General features: G+C 48.9%; 1 protein-coding gene across 3 annotated transcripts in view; it reads right to left on the bottom strand.

Moving 5' to 3' along the window:
* Hpcal1 (hippocalcin like 1) overlaps window positions 1–13,223 on the bottom strand; it is a 105,901-nt gene that overhangs the window by 66,278 nt on the left and 26,400 nt on the right. The window contains exon 1 of one of the 3 annotated variants that reach the window (XM_076942079.1): window positions 1,679–1,779. The exons of the other annotated variants lie outside the window; for them this stretch is intronic. The gene's annotated coding sequence lies outside the window, so the exon portion shown is untranslated. Of the gene's footprint in view, window positions 1–1,678; window positions 1,780–13,223 lie in introns of those variants that run through there. 3 annotated transcript variants of the gene reach the window in all.

Genomic DNA, 13,223 nt, shown 5'->3' on the forward strand with positions numbered 1-13,223 from the left:
AACCCTGTATGTGATAGGCAAGCACTCTGGCAACTAGGCCAGATCCCAAAGCCCTGCTTTTCTTTTTTAAAGGATGGAGGTCAGACACTATAAGGCCAGGCTGGTCTCGAACTCATGGCAATCCTCCTGTCTCAGCCTCCTAAGCACCAGAATTACAGACATGAGTCACCATGCCTGACTTGTTATTACTTTTATAGTAGTGGAGAACCATGATAAAATTTCTTTTTTAAGAGCTGCATTCCATTCCAACACAGTAATAATGGGAAAAAATTCAGAAACATCCACTGCCATGGCCAGCTGCGTCATAAAAGCCAAGAAAATTCCTGGGTGCAGTAACAGCAAAATACATAGGAAAGACGCAAACAGAGCAACATTAGAGAGCGGCCGGGCATCCAGAGTGTAGCTGCTGTCATCAGAGTATATCAGTGATAAACGGATTCTTTCATTTGCCTGAAATTTGGATAGGCCCTTCATGTACCTGTGTGGCCCAGCTGCTGGGAACTTCATAGTGAGCTTCTGGCAAAGAAGCTGGGCTACTAGACCAAACAGGCGTGAGCCACATCACGCCACACACTTCCGGATTTCCTGGGAGGCGGCCAAAATCCAGATTACTTTAAAAAGAAACCCAATGTTGCTGTTTAGAGTGTACAGAATTGCTGGATACAAGTCTGCCTTGCCAGCTCTTAATCCTTAGCCTTCCCCTTTCTAACCCCTGCGCCAGCTAGACTTACAGCAGACATCTCAAAACAGAATCAAAGCATGAAGGAACACATGCTCGGGTAACTGGTCAGGACACCCCTAAGCTGTACTCTGAGGTGGCCCTATCCCTACCCCTCCCTCCCCATCCCCATTTTTAATGTCTGAAGCAGATTGCTACACTGAGCCTTGTGTGAATCAACCGAGAGGCAGAGATGAGGAACCTAGAGACTAGATGTTAAGATGATGTGACAATGTCCTCTGCCAGGTACCTAGTGGTGGCCAATGCCACAGAGGAGGACTGGGAAGTTCCCAGACCACCCCCTGCCCACAGTGCAGAATAAGAAGCCAGATGACATGAAGGAGACAGAGATGCACTTTTACCTGAGAAGACAAGGAGCTAGCAGAAAGTTCCAGAAAGTCTGGGGGAGCCTGAGAGAAGAGCAGGTATTCACTGGGGATGACAACCCAAATCAGGTCCTGGAAGCCCAGGGTGATGGGAGGCACTTCAAATATCGGTGGACATTGAGGCTTTGCCATTTTGGTTGTGAACCCAGCCTTTAGCTGCTGAGCCATCTCTCCAGCCTTGGCATAGTTTTAAAACTGTGTTTTCTCCTCCCTGCCGCCATTTGTACAGTACTTTGGTTCACACTTGGGACCCAGTGTTAGGGGTTAATGTTATGGGGGCCACTGTGAAGCAAAGGGAGGGATCTTTCACTCATGAAATCCTTGTGACTCACCAGTGCAGGAAAAAAAAAAAAAAAAAAAAAAAAAAAAAAAAAAAAAAAAACACAGTCCCCATCCCACTTCCATACCGCCATGGGATTCCTATGGAAGTTCTACCAGGCCCCCACACTGCAGTGTGACAAGGCAAGAAGCAGATAACTCAAGTCCCAAGAAACATTCCTCCAGCGCCTAGACCCAAAGACCTTCTTGTTCCCTTCCTGAGTGGCGCCTACACTACCCGTGAAGCTGAACTCACCTGAGCAGAGTCTACCAGCAGCGGCGGCGGCACTCTAGCTGGTTGAGCGAGTATTTGGGAGACTCCAGAGTATTTACTGCTTAGTGCTGCAGTGTTCTTCTGGGGAGGAAAACAGCTTGCAGCAGTCTGCAAGCCAAAGGTGGGTGGGGTGCAGAGAGGGAAAGAACACGTGTTTAAACTCTCCCATCTCGGAGAGGTCTTGAGCCCCACCAGAAAGAGAGGGGGAAGGGAGGGGAGGCTGCCTAGCTGCCTGGCTGCCTGGGGAGCTGAATGAGAGCTGTAATAGAAGCAGAAAAGCAGGAGGGAGGAGGGGGAGAGGGAAGAGAGACTGAGTGCTGGCTTCATCCCTTGTCATGGTGAAAACCCAGCCAGTGAGGTCCTGGGCATGCCACGCTAGCATTTGCCAGCACAAGGACATACCACCAGTCCCAGGCTGAGGCTGTTAACCTGGCTGGCCAGCTGCCCAGTGGTACAGCCCGTTCATACCCTGACCCTGACCAGCTCTTGATACGGGTTGACTCCAAGCAGCTTGGAGGTCTGTTTTGCTTAAATGGCCAAGTGGACAGAATTGGCACCAGTTAGGGGTGGAGGTAGAAGTAGGGAGACATGTTCAAATTTGGAGATGAAGAATTGCCTCCCCAGGAATCCACTCCAACCATGAATAGGCCTGTGGGCTTCAAAAAGCTGGAAGCAGGCTGGGTCTGACCCATTCCACCTCCTCCTGGGTTAAAGTTTCTTTTGCCATGTTCCATGTAATCTAAAGTTGGCCACTGTGTCCTCATTATCGGACACTATCACTACTCTTCTGGTCTACCTCCCCCCAAGAGGGTCAAAGACAGCCAGGTGGGTGTCAGCCATGTTCTGACCCAGAGGCCTAAGGACCCCAAGGCATACAAGCTTTGGTTGTCTGTCATGCGGACACCCCCCTTCCCCCTCCCCCCAGAGCACACAAACCCGTCAGATGTGTCCACAGACTCAAACTTTCAGTTATTTTCAAATTATCCCTCATGCTTTGGTTAAACATACCATCTGTGTACCCACCCAGACTACATAGAAAAGCCTCCAAAACAGAGTAAAAAAACGTTCCCTTTAGAGTCTGTGTGCGTGCGTGTGTGTGTGTGTGTGTGTGTGTGTGTGTGAGAGAGAGAGAGAGAGAGAGAGAGAGAGAGAGAGAGAGAGAGAGCTCGCACACAGACAGTGTGAAGTGTGAGAAGTCTCCTTACTCATTTGATTATAAAAGATTTCTGAGCCACCAGATGGTACAATGGGGGCTGGGATGCCTGGGTCATTATTCTCATTTCTTTGCATGGGGCTCCATTTCAGGGCCTGAAAGAGTGACATCCAAGAAGCCATTCCACAATTCCATCAAGACAATGGCTAGGCGACTTTAGGAACTTGGCTTGCCTTTGCACCACTGAGCAGATGTGTGCCCTTTCTCACTTCCTGAATAAACAGGCTCTGTGCCAATCTAAGGCATTTGGGTTCCCTTACTGTCAAATGGCCTGCCCAGGTGGGGCCTGAGATCCAGGCTCTGTTATATAATTAGTCCTGGCTCAGACTTAACCACCACCGCTCCCTGACAGAAAGCTTAGCTGGTCCCAAGATGGCTGTGCTAGAGTCAACATCAAAAGCAATGTCTCCTGGTGCTGTGTGCAGGAACAGGAACCTAGGAGATCAAAGCCTCAGGGTGGTGAGTTCACTGTGGTACTTAATCATTCACGTGGCTTTGCTGCCTGGTTTGTGTTTGGTTTAGCTTTCAATAGGGGAGAAACTTCAGCTCTGGTTTCCACACAGCTCAACTGGTTATAAAACAACAGGTTCTGAGCTCAATGTAGGTTTCTCCAAGGAAGCTAGGCCAGGTAAGATGCTCAATGCCTAGAGGATACCACGAATCCTCCCTAAGGAGAACCAGCTCAGTGTTCTCATAAGTAGAGCAGTGCAGATCTCCACCAGGACAGTGGGGGTGGGGGTGGGGTGGGGAGAGCCTCGCACAGGAGCCATGTACTAAGGAAAAACATAGCCAACCACATGTTCAGCCTGTCTTCACATAGACCCCTCTTCCTCCTGTTCCCCCTCCCCTCCCTCAGCCCACCCCTCCAAGGAGTAGCAGGAGGCTTTCAGATGTCACTAGATAACCATCTAAAAGTCCCTTTGCAAGAACTGGGTTTACTTCTGTCCTTCAACTTTAGATCAAGGCAGCTCCAGCTGGACCCTGCAAGCCCAGCGCTGGACATATGCAACCCAGTATCTGTGGCCAAAGACAGTGAAAGCTATAAAACCATCTTGGGGCAGGTAATGAATGGTGCTTTTGGTTCTTCACATGTCGGTCTGAGTTACCACCAGGGTGCTTTGCCCCTGGAAGAAAGCCAGAATGGGGGTGGGGGGGTGGGGGGGTGCTTAGCTGCAGTGTGTGTGATGTGTGTGTGTGTGTGTGGTGTGTGTGTGGGGCGGTGGGGCCTCTGTGTGCAGATAGTGTGGGTGCTTTAGGGGATAGGGAGTCTCTGGCAGGGAAGACACAAAAGGCAGGGGAGGGATTGCCTGTAACTCCGGTTTCAAGGAATCCTATGTCTTCCTCTGGCCTCTGAGAGCACTGCACTCATACACACATACCCATACATGTACATATACATAATTTAGATATAAAATAGGGCTGGAGAGATGGCTCAGCAGTTAGAAGCACTCACCGCACTTGCAGAGGACCCTGGTTTGATTCCTGGCACCTTTAGCAGCTCACAACTAACTGCCTGTAATTCCAGTTCTGGAGGATTCTGCCCCTCTGGTCTCTGCAGGCATCTATGCTCACAAATGCATACCCACATACAGACAAGCACATAATTAAAATAATAAAATAAATCTTTAAATTCTCACTCAAACTCCAGTTCTTCTTTTAGGAAAGAAAATCCCCCCTTCTCCCTCCCCCTCTAGTTACTCTCCCTCTTCCCTTCTTCTTCCTCCTCCTCCTCTTCCTCCTCCTCTTCCTCTTCCTCCTCCTCCTCCTCTGGATCTCCTCTGGTTCTTCTCTCCTCCCCTTCTTCCCCTCCCCTCTCCTCTCTTTCCCATCTCCTTTCCCTCCCTCCTCTTCCCCTCCTTTTCCCAATTCACTTCTTCCTTCCTCCTGTCCAACACTCATCTTTGACTGAAGATGGCTCCTGCCCTGATCACTGCAGGAAGGCAGTCCTCCTACCTAGTGGGGTACCTAGGGGTAACATTCTAGGGAGATCAGAGACCTGGTTTTAAACTGCCTTTGGTTGAGGTCAGTTTGAAGTGTTCTCAAGTTGCAGAACCCAACCCACTCTGTGCTTGGGGCCCCTTGCTTTTGAAGACAGTAAGACTTCTAAACTGTAAAGGGCAAAGCAGAGGTGAGCTAAGCCTGCCCAGCAGCCCAGCAGGCATGGGGGAAGTGCAGAAGAGAGGCCTGTGTGTGCAGATATGGAGGCTAGTGAAACTTAACAGCCCACACAGTCCAGTGGCTTCCTGAATTACCTGGGTCACAGGGGAGTCTGACTCCAGTAAAGATGCACAGGGATGGTTAGCAACCACTACCATGGTCATTTTGTCATGGGTACAGCAGGGCCCTTGATGATCATACCAGCTTCAGTATGGCTGGCTTCATACAAACATGTGGTCTCGGCAGCTTCCAGAGTACAGAGGAGCCGGGCGCAGGAAGCAGAACAACTCACACTCATGGCTACATGGAGGGCAGTTCTTGCCATGGTAGCAGGGCACCGACTTCCATTGAGCCCCAAGCTAGACCTCAAAGGCAAGGCAGCTGATCTCTGAAGCTCCCACTTCCACATCACAACCTTTCTCTAAGAAAGGGGTGGGGAAGACCTCAGAGAAGAGGTATAAACGGCCATGTCCAGACCACAGCCTTGGATTCCAGCCTCAGAACAGAGAGACTTTTGCATGGTGGCAGGAACATGCTAGGCCAGGAACGAACTGTACCTCCCTTCACACGGAAAACTGGGGAGGAAGACAAACAAAACCAGAGTAGAGATTGATGGGATTCCGGCACTTAAGGCACGCCTTGATCCAATCCCAAGGCCCAGGCACCTTAGCACATGCTGTTCCTTGTGCCCAGGAACACACTCAGCTGAGCCCCTCCCATGTTAACCACGAGATGTCTTGAGAGGTCCAGAGTAAGGCTCAGGCTTCCCTGGGAAGCTTCCCTGGAAGGCTTCTCCCATGCTCCAGGCTGGTGACTTTTGTTCTGGGGCCTTGTCATCTTCACACATACACTCTCTCATTGGCTGACCAAAGAAGGTCACAGACTAAATCTTGTTTGGGTTGTGTCCAGGAGCTAAGGCTGGCCAGTCTTGACTGATGGCAGGTTGGGCCTGCCCAGACTATTCAGAGGCTCCAAAAAGGGGCCCCACACCTCCCAGCACCCGTTCACTCAATGCCAAGTTCTCAATGTTTCTCACCAATGAATGGGCTGTCTCTAATCCTACACACCCCCTTCCAATTGCAATGGGCAGGGGTGCTTTATAATAAAGGACCCCTGAACTCCACTCCTGGGGGCTTTGGAAGGGTCTCTGTTTCAAAATACCAACCTTCCGTTCTCAAAACTCCCAACTTCCACCATGGCCAAGTCTAACCCCAGGAAACTCTCTGGTACCCAGTGGCAAGTCTGTGCCATGACTTCTGTTACAAATCTGAACTTGTGAGTTGGAGACACTGACCAAGACAGCTAGTCTGAAGTGTGTGTGTGTGTGTGTGTGTGTGTGTGTGTGTGTGTTCTCTTAAGAGAACCAGTCCCTGGTGCATGATGTGGCATTTGACTTGGTGGACCATGCCATGCAATTTATTCCAAATCTATTACACATCAATGCAGAATCTAGAATTTAGAACAGATGTTCGGGGGGGGGGGGGGAAGTAGGATGTTTTAACCCAGAGGGAAGGAGTTCAAGGCTCATGTGACATGGGTGGTGTGATCAGGAGAGCTCTGCTTTTTCAGGGACCAGGGCTGGCACAGAGTGCAGAGAGACAGGGACCTGGGACTTCAGCAAGCTGTAGACCCTTCCTCAGGCCTGAGAGGTAAGCCAGAATCTGAGAGGCTACCACTATAGAAAGTTAGTGTGTGGGGGGCAGAGCTCAGGCCTGTATTAGACCTGCCCTGTCCCCTCCAGACTATGCCCTTAGTTCAGTCCCCTCCAACCCTCATCCACCTATACCCATGGGGTACTACCTCCGGGGACAGGGGTATGCCAGTGTCTGCTGCTAGTGACCTCTGAGTTCACCCTCTACTATGGTAAAGAACATTCTGAGTCACTCAGTATGAAAAGCACATTAATACCTGGAGCATTCTTCTAGAGAGTCCAGAATCACTATGCCTAAGTCCATGACACAGCGACACAGGATCTACGCTGTCCTACCTCATCTTCCATGGCCAGAGTCCCAAGCTACACTGAGAACAATCAGCCCAAGAACACTTGTTCTCTCCTGTTCAAGTGCGGACAGCTGGCTCAGGGAGACTAAGAAATTCTGCGATGCTGCTCAGCTGATTACACACACAACTACATCCTCAGTTCTATTACTTCTTGAAGGAGCCTGAAGGGAGACAGGAGGGCAACTACTTTCCATTTCATTCCCAGATAGGAGGGACATGAAGTCAAGAGTGATAGGGAAGATGGTGGATGCTATCTTGGGAAAACACACACACACACAGAGAGAGAGAGAGAGAGAGAGAGAGAGAGAGAGAGAGAGAGAGAGAGAGAGAGAGAGACTGACTGTGCTGGCTAGCTTTATGTCTACTTGACACAAGCTAGAGTCATCAGAGAGGAGAGAAGGAACCTCAATTGAGAAAATGTTTCCATAAGACCTAGCTGTAGGCAAGCCTGAAGGGTAGTTTCTTAATGATTGATGTGGGAGCACCCATTCCTTTGTGGATGGTGCTATCTCTGGGCTGGTGGTCCTGGGTTCTATAAAAAAGTAGGCTAAACAAGCCATGGGAAACAAGCCAGTAAGCAGCACCCTTCCATGGCCTCTGCATCAGCTTCTGCCTCCAGGTTCCAGCTCTGAGTTCCTTCATGACTTCCTTCAGCGAGGGACTGTGATTTGGAAGTATAGGCTGAATAACCCTTTCCTCCCTAACTTGTTTGTAGGTCATGGTGTTTTATCATAGCAACAGTAACCCTAACACACACATACACACATGTGCGTGCGTGCGTGCGTACAAAACTTTGTTTTTTTCTCTTTAGAAGAACATCATCCATGTGTCTTAATCTGGGCTAGCCAAGAACACTCCACACCATGAGACAGAGGATAGTGTCCCCATCTTGAAACCTGGCAGGAGCCTCAGGGCCTCAGATGCTCCAACAGCAGGAGGACCAATAACACTCACCTCAGGAGGCTTGTGGGCCCCAGAGACTACTCCATTGAGCCTGTTGCTAAGCTCCACACAGGCACAGAGTGAGCAAGCTGACTCTGAGGCCCGCTGTATGACCTGGCTTCCTCTAGGCCAGCAGTTCTGAGCCTGAGGGTGGAACAACCCTTTCACAGGAGTCACCTAAGACCATTGGAAACACAGCTACGTACATTAAGAGTCATAACTAGGAAAATCACAGTTATGAAATAAGCAATGAATATAATTTTATGGTTGAGGGTCATCACAACATGAAGAACTATATAAAAGGTCACAGCATTAGGAAGGTTGAAAACCACTGCTCTGGGCCTCTACTGCCCTTAAAACATAAACACCCACCTCTCTTGGGTGAGGATGCTTCAACTTTGCTCTGACTGGACATGGTGGTGCACACCTTTAATCCCACCACTAGGGAGGCAGAAGCAAATCCCTGTAAGTCTGAGGGTAGCCTGCTCTATCTACATAGTGAGCAGGCCAGCCAGGGCTACATAACGAGACTCCATCTTGAAACAAACATTTATGTTTCCTCTGTAAAAATTTCAAGATGTAAGACAGAAAGGCATGAAGATGGGTTTTAGCACCCAGAATTCTATATCCAGGCCATAGTGCATCTCAATTTCTTTGTACCTCCCAGTGTTTCTAAAGAAGTCCTCACACGCACCCCATCACTCCATTGGTGGCTGCTCCAGCATGCCCCACAGTTGCCTGGACAATTATATGAGCTAATACACCCTCAGGTGCCAGGAGCAGGCATGCAGAAGGTTCTTCCTGTTGGCAGGGTGCCTGCCCTGCTGCCTCTGTCTCTGCTTCTGATGTGGAGCCACTTTCTGGTTCTTTATCAAGCACTGATTGACAGGGCTGCTTCAGTGGGACACAAGTGTATGAGACAAGTTCTGTGACCACATCTCCAAGCATGCAGTGTCAAAGAGTCCTGCAGGCTGACTCTGGGGACAGGTGGGCTCTGAGCACTGCTTCATCCTCCTCAACACCACCTGGTACCCAGCTTAGTGCTGGGCACAGAGCAGGGGACAATCATCACAGGGACCACTCTGTGGGACCTACCGATGCAGGAAGACACACAGACACCACCCCATCAAGTCTTCAGCCCTACAAAGTGGGAGCGATCCCACTTTACAGATGGGAGTGGTGGAGATTAAAGAACTTAATTAAGCAAGCTAACTTAGCATGGCCAGGATAATATTCTCAAAATCACATCGTTCCATTATTAGATATCCCATAGCCTGTCAAAATATTGTCCGCTCGTATTTACATGGTTGTGGTGGTATTATCTGTGTGGTCTCCTCCTCCTCCTCCTCCTCCTCTTCCTCCTCTCCCATGTGTGTATATATGTGTGTGATGTATATCTGGAGGCTCAAAGTTGAAACCCAGAGTCGTCCTCCATTCCTCTCCGCCTAATTCACTGAGGCAGGGCTGAGATCAGAGCTCGGGCATTTGGTTGGTCCCGCTATCTGACGTGTCCTAGGGAGCGCCTTCCCGTCTCTGCCTCCCTCTTCTCCAAGTTCTGGGATTGAAGGTGATCATGGCACCCATGCAGCTCCTACATGGGCTCTGGAGACCTGAATCCCAGTCCCTGTGTGTGTACAGCTTAGCTGTGTTCTCTACCCAGCCCTGGGGTTTCCAGTTGGCTCCCAGGTAGCATACTATCACAGATATCTAATTCCAGGAATATTTTCTATCTCCTAAAAAAGATCAGCAGTGGCTTCTGGTCCCCTCCTCCCTGCCCCCAGGCAATCCCTAATATAATCTATTTTGGCTCTCTTTAGATTGCCTATTCTAGAAATTTCACCTAAGTAACACAATACGCCACCTTCTGTGAGTGGCTTCTTTCACTGAGGGTAATATTGTCAAGTTTCCTTCAGGTGGAAGCATATGTCAGTTTCTTTTTTATGGCTGTATAATATTCTACTGTATGGATCTACCACACTTTGTTTACCCATTTAACAGCTGATGGGCATCTAGGCTGCTTCCACTTTGGGGACTATAAGGAATAAGGCTGGTGTTTGGGGGTATATACCCGGAAGGGGAATCATGACGTCACCTGTCAGTTCTTTATGCAGTTGTGTGAGAAACCACCAGACTCCTTCTCGATGCATCTGCACTGTTTCTCCTACCAGCAAGGCACAAATATCCCCATATTTCCACTGACACTTGTTACTGTCTGGTTTGGGTTCTAGCCACCCTGGAGGTGACACATAGAGCATTTAAAGCTTGCTCGGTTATTGCTCTGATGTCCCTAAAGTTTGTCATAGCAGCCATGTAAGGCGAGTAGAAAGAATGGTCTGCTAGAGTTGAGGATCACAAAGACAAGCCTAGAGAGGAAAGTGCGGGCTGCATTATTCCTGCCTCAGTTTCTCTGCTGGCCCTGAAACTAGAACTTGAAGTTCCACAGGGACCAGGCAGGGAACATGAATTAACTTGTTGGGTCTGAGTAACATTTCAGCATTTAGACAAAGCATTCCAACTGGTCTACTTTTGTCTACTTAAGACATCTCATATAAGCAGAGTGACGTGGTAGGGTCCTATAGGACAGCCGGGACTAATTTATTTTAAAAAGCCACTCTTCATAATAAACAACCCCTCTCTTCAGTTGTGTGGACTAACAGGATTTGTCACACTCCCTGACTTTTGCTAAAAATAGTAAATCTGCTCCCGAGCCCGACGATGGTCAGCAATACCTTAATACAGATTAAGCCGCTCAGCTACAAGCCACTGGTCCAGAGGGCAGACCCCAAGGTGCCATGAGGACACAGCGAGGGCCTTCCAAAGGACCTGCCTGTGCTTGAACCTTTTGAGAGACCCTGAAATCACAGCCTCTTTAGGCCTGCTGGAGAGAGGAGGCAAGGTCAGAGACTTGCTCTGACGCCAGCCATAGGCTCATCCTCTGATGGATAGACATGTGCCTCTAAGCTTCCTGGCAGGCTCAGTCCTTCCACAGACAGAGCCTCTTCGTGAGTTGTCTTCCACCTGTCATTTGACTTCCTTTGGGGCAAGTCATCCCAGAGAGAATGAAAGGAGATGAGGATATACCTCAACAGAGAGGCCTTGCCCTGCCTGCATGAGGTCCTGGGTTCCACCCAAGGGTTGCAAGGAAATGAGAAGAAGAAGAAGAAAAAAAAAAGAAGAAAAGAGAAGAGGAAAGAAAAGAAAAGGAAAGGAAAGGAAGCAGCTCCAGCCTTAGACCCCGGTGTCAGTGATACCCCGTTATCCTCTCTATTTTATTTTCTGAACTCAAATCATTAAGGCCAGGTCACATCAAGGGTGAGGACTATACAAGGCTTGCAGACACAAGGATGCAAAGGGAAGCAGCCTCCTGCATGCATGAGAATCAGATGTTCATCACAGCAACAGAACAGATGCCTATGACAAAAGGAGAAGGAGAACTGATGCCTGCAAAGCAGCATGTACCTCACCCCCACGGCCCCACCCCTACAGAGGCTGGGTGACAAAGACGGTTTTACTCCTTTACAGCTGGGAGCAGCTTGAGGACACTAGTCCATGTGCTCTGCTTCCAGACAGCAGGACTCCTTAAGTGGCCAGCCGCAAATGGAGAGAGACACCTCGGCATGCTAATAGAGTTGACTTTGGCCATGATGAGGATTTGTAAAAATGTATTTGTGTGTGTGTGTGTGTGTGTGTGTGTGTGTGTGTGTGTGTGTGTGTGTGTGTGTGTTGATGTATATATGTATGTACACACACCAAAGTACATGTGTGGAAGTCAGAGGCCAACTTGTGGGAGTTAGTTCTTTCTTTCTACCATGTGCAGCCCAGGCGTCAAACTCAGTCTGTCATACTCATAGGGAAGCGTCTTTACCTGCTGAGCCATCTTGCTGGCCATGGAGAGGGGGTGGGGCTTTGCTTTTCTGTATTCTCTAATCTTACCAAATTATTCAAGTTTGTGTGTAAAAACTGAATTAAAGTTTTTTCTTCAAAAATCAAAACCAAGGCTAGGCATGATGGTGGTCAATTCTAGAACTTGCGAAGAAGAGGAAGGCAGATCTCTGTGAGTTCAAGGCTAGCCTGGTCTATATACATAGCAAGTTCCAAGCTGGTCAGAGCTATACAGTAAGACACTGTGTCAAAAAATAAAATAAAATAAAATAAAATAAAATAAAATAAAATAAAATAAAAAATGGCCAAGGTTGACCACCAGAACATATGGGCTTTGAGAATGTGTGCTAAGAAATCCCAGCTCAACAGGAAGACTGGGGCAGAGGTGAGAACCTAGGCCTTGAGCAGCAAAGACATTGAACACAGGAAGCTCCCATTCTGGGAATACGGCCAGGTGACAAACAGGAAGTCCCTGACCTGGATGTATGGGCAGGTATGAAAAGCCATGTCCCAGTGCTGGCTCCCTCAAGCTAACTTAGGCTAACTGTTCGTCCCTAGAAAGCTCCTAGAGACACAAACCTCTGTCCCTAAGCTCAGGTCCTGGCCATCTGACTTACGGTCTAACCTCTAGCCTGCTAATTTTCTTCACAGAGGAATCAGTCAATTTTAAAATGAGAAAATTCAGTCTATGATTCACAGTGTTCAGAAGGCTGAAGGAAGACCAAGGACAGAAACCAAGAGCAGGCTGGGTCTCTTGCAACAAGAGCTCAGGCACGGGCTAGCCCAGACAGTGTCCAAGGAACCCTACCACCTGTGACCCTACAACCTCCCTCATAGTCCTAGCTGAGATGCCTTCCTTGGCCACACCAGGCTTCTCTGAGTCTTCATTGGCTGGGCCATAACCTGCCCTACTCCACCCACTCTGGCTTGCTAGCCTAGGGCTAGCAAGAAACCTGCTGGATTAGTTGAACAATGTGTCTCCATTCTATCTGATGACCTACCATTGACATTCATTCAAGTTCCCCTCCTCTCACCCCAGGGGTAGAGGGTTTGAATCCTCTACCCCTAAAGTCTTCTTCCCTCAGTCTTCTTCCATTTAGAAACTGAAACACACACACACACACACACACACACACACACACACACACACACACACATTGAGAGAGAGAGAGAGAGAGAGAGAGAGACAGACAGACAGACAGACAGACACAGACATAATCCCCTTCTCTCTGTCTCTCATTCCCTCTCTCCCTCATCTTCCCTAGCCCATATCTTCCTTATATTAGGAGTTACAGCAATCTCTCTCTCTCTCTCTCTCTCTCTCTCTCTCTC

Source organism: Arvicanthis niloticus, chromosome 11 (assembly GCF_011762505.2).
Source record: "Arvicanthis niloticus isolate mArvNil1 chromosome 11, mArvNil1.pat.X, whole genome shotgun sequence".
NCBI lineage: Eukaryota > Metazoa > Chordata > Mammalia > Rodentia > Muridae > Arvicanthis > Arvicanthis niloticus.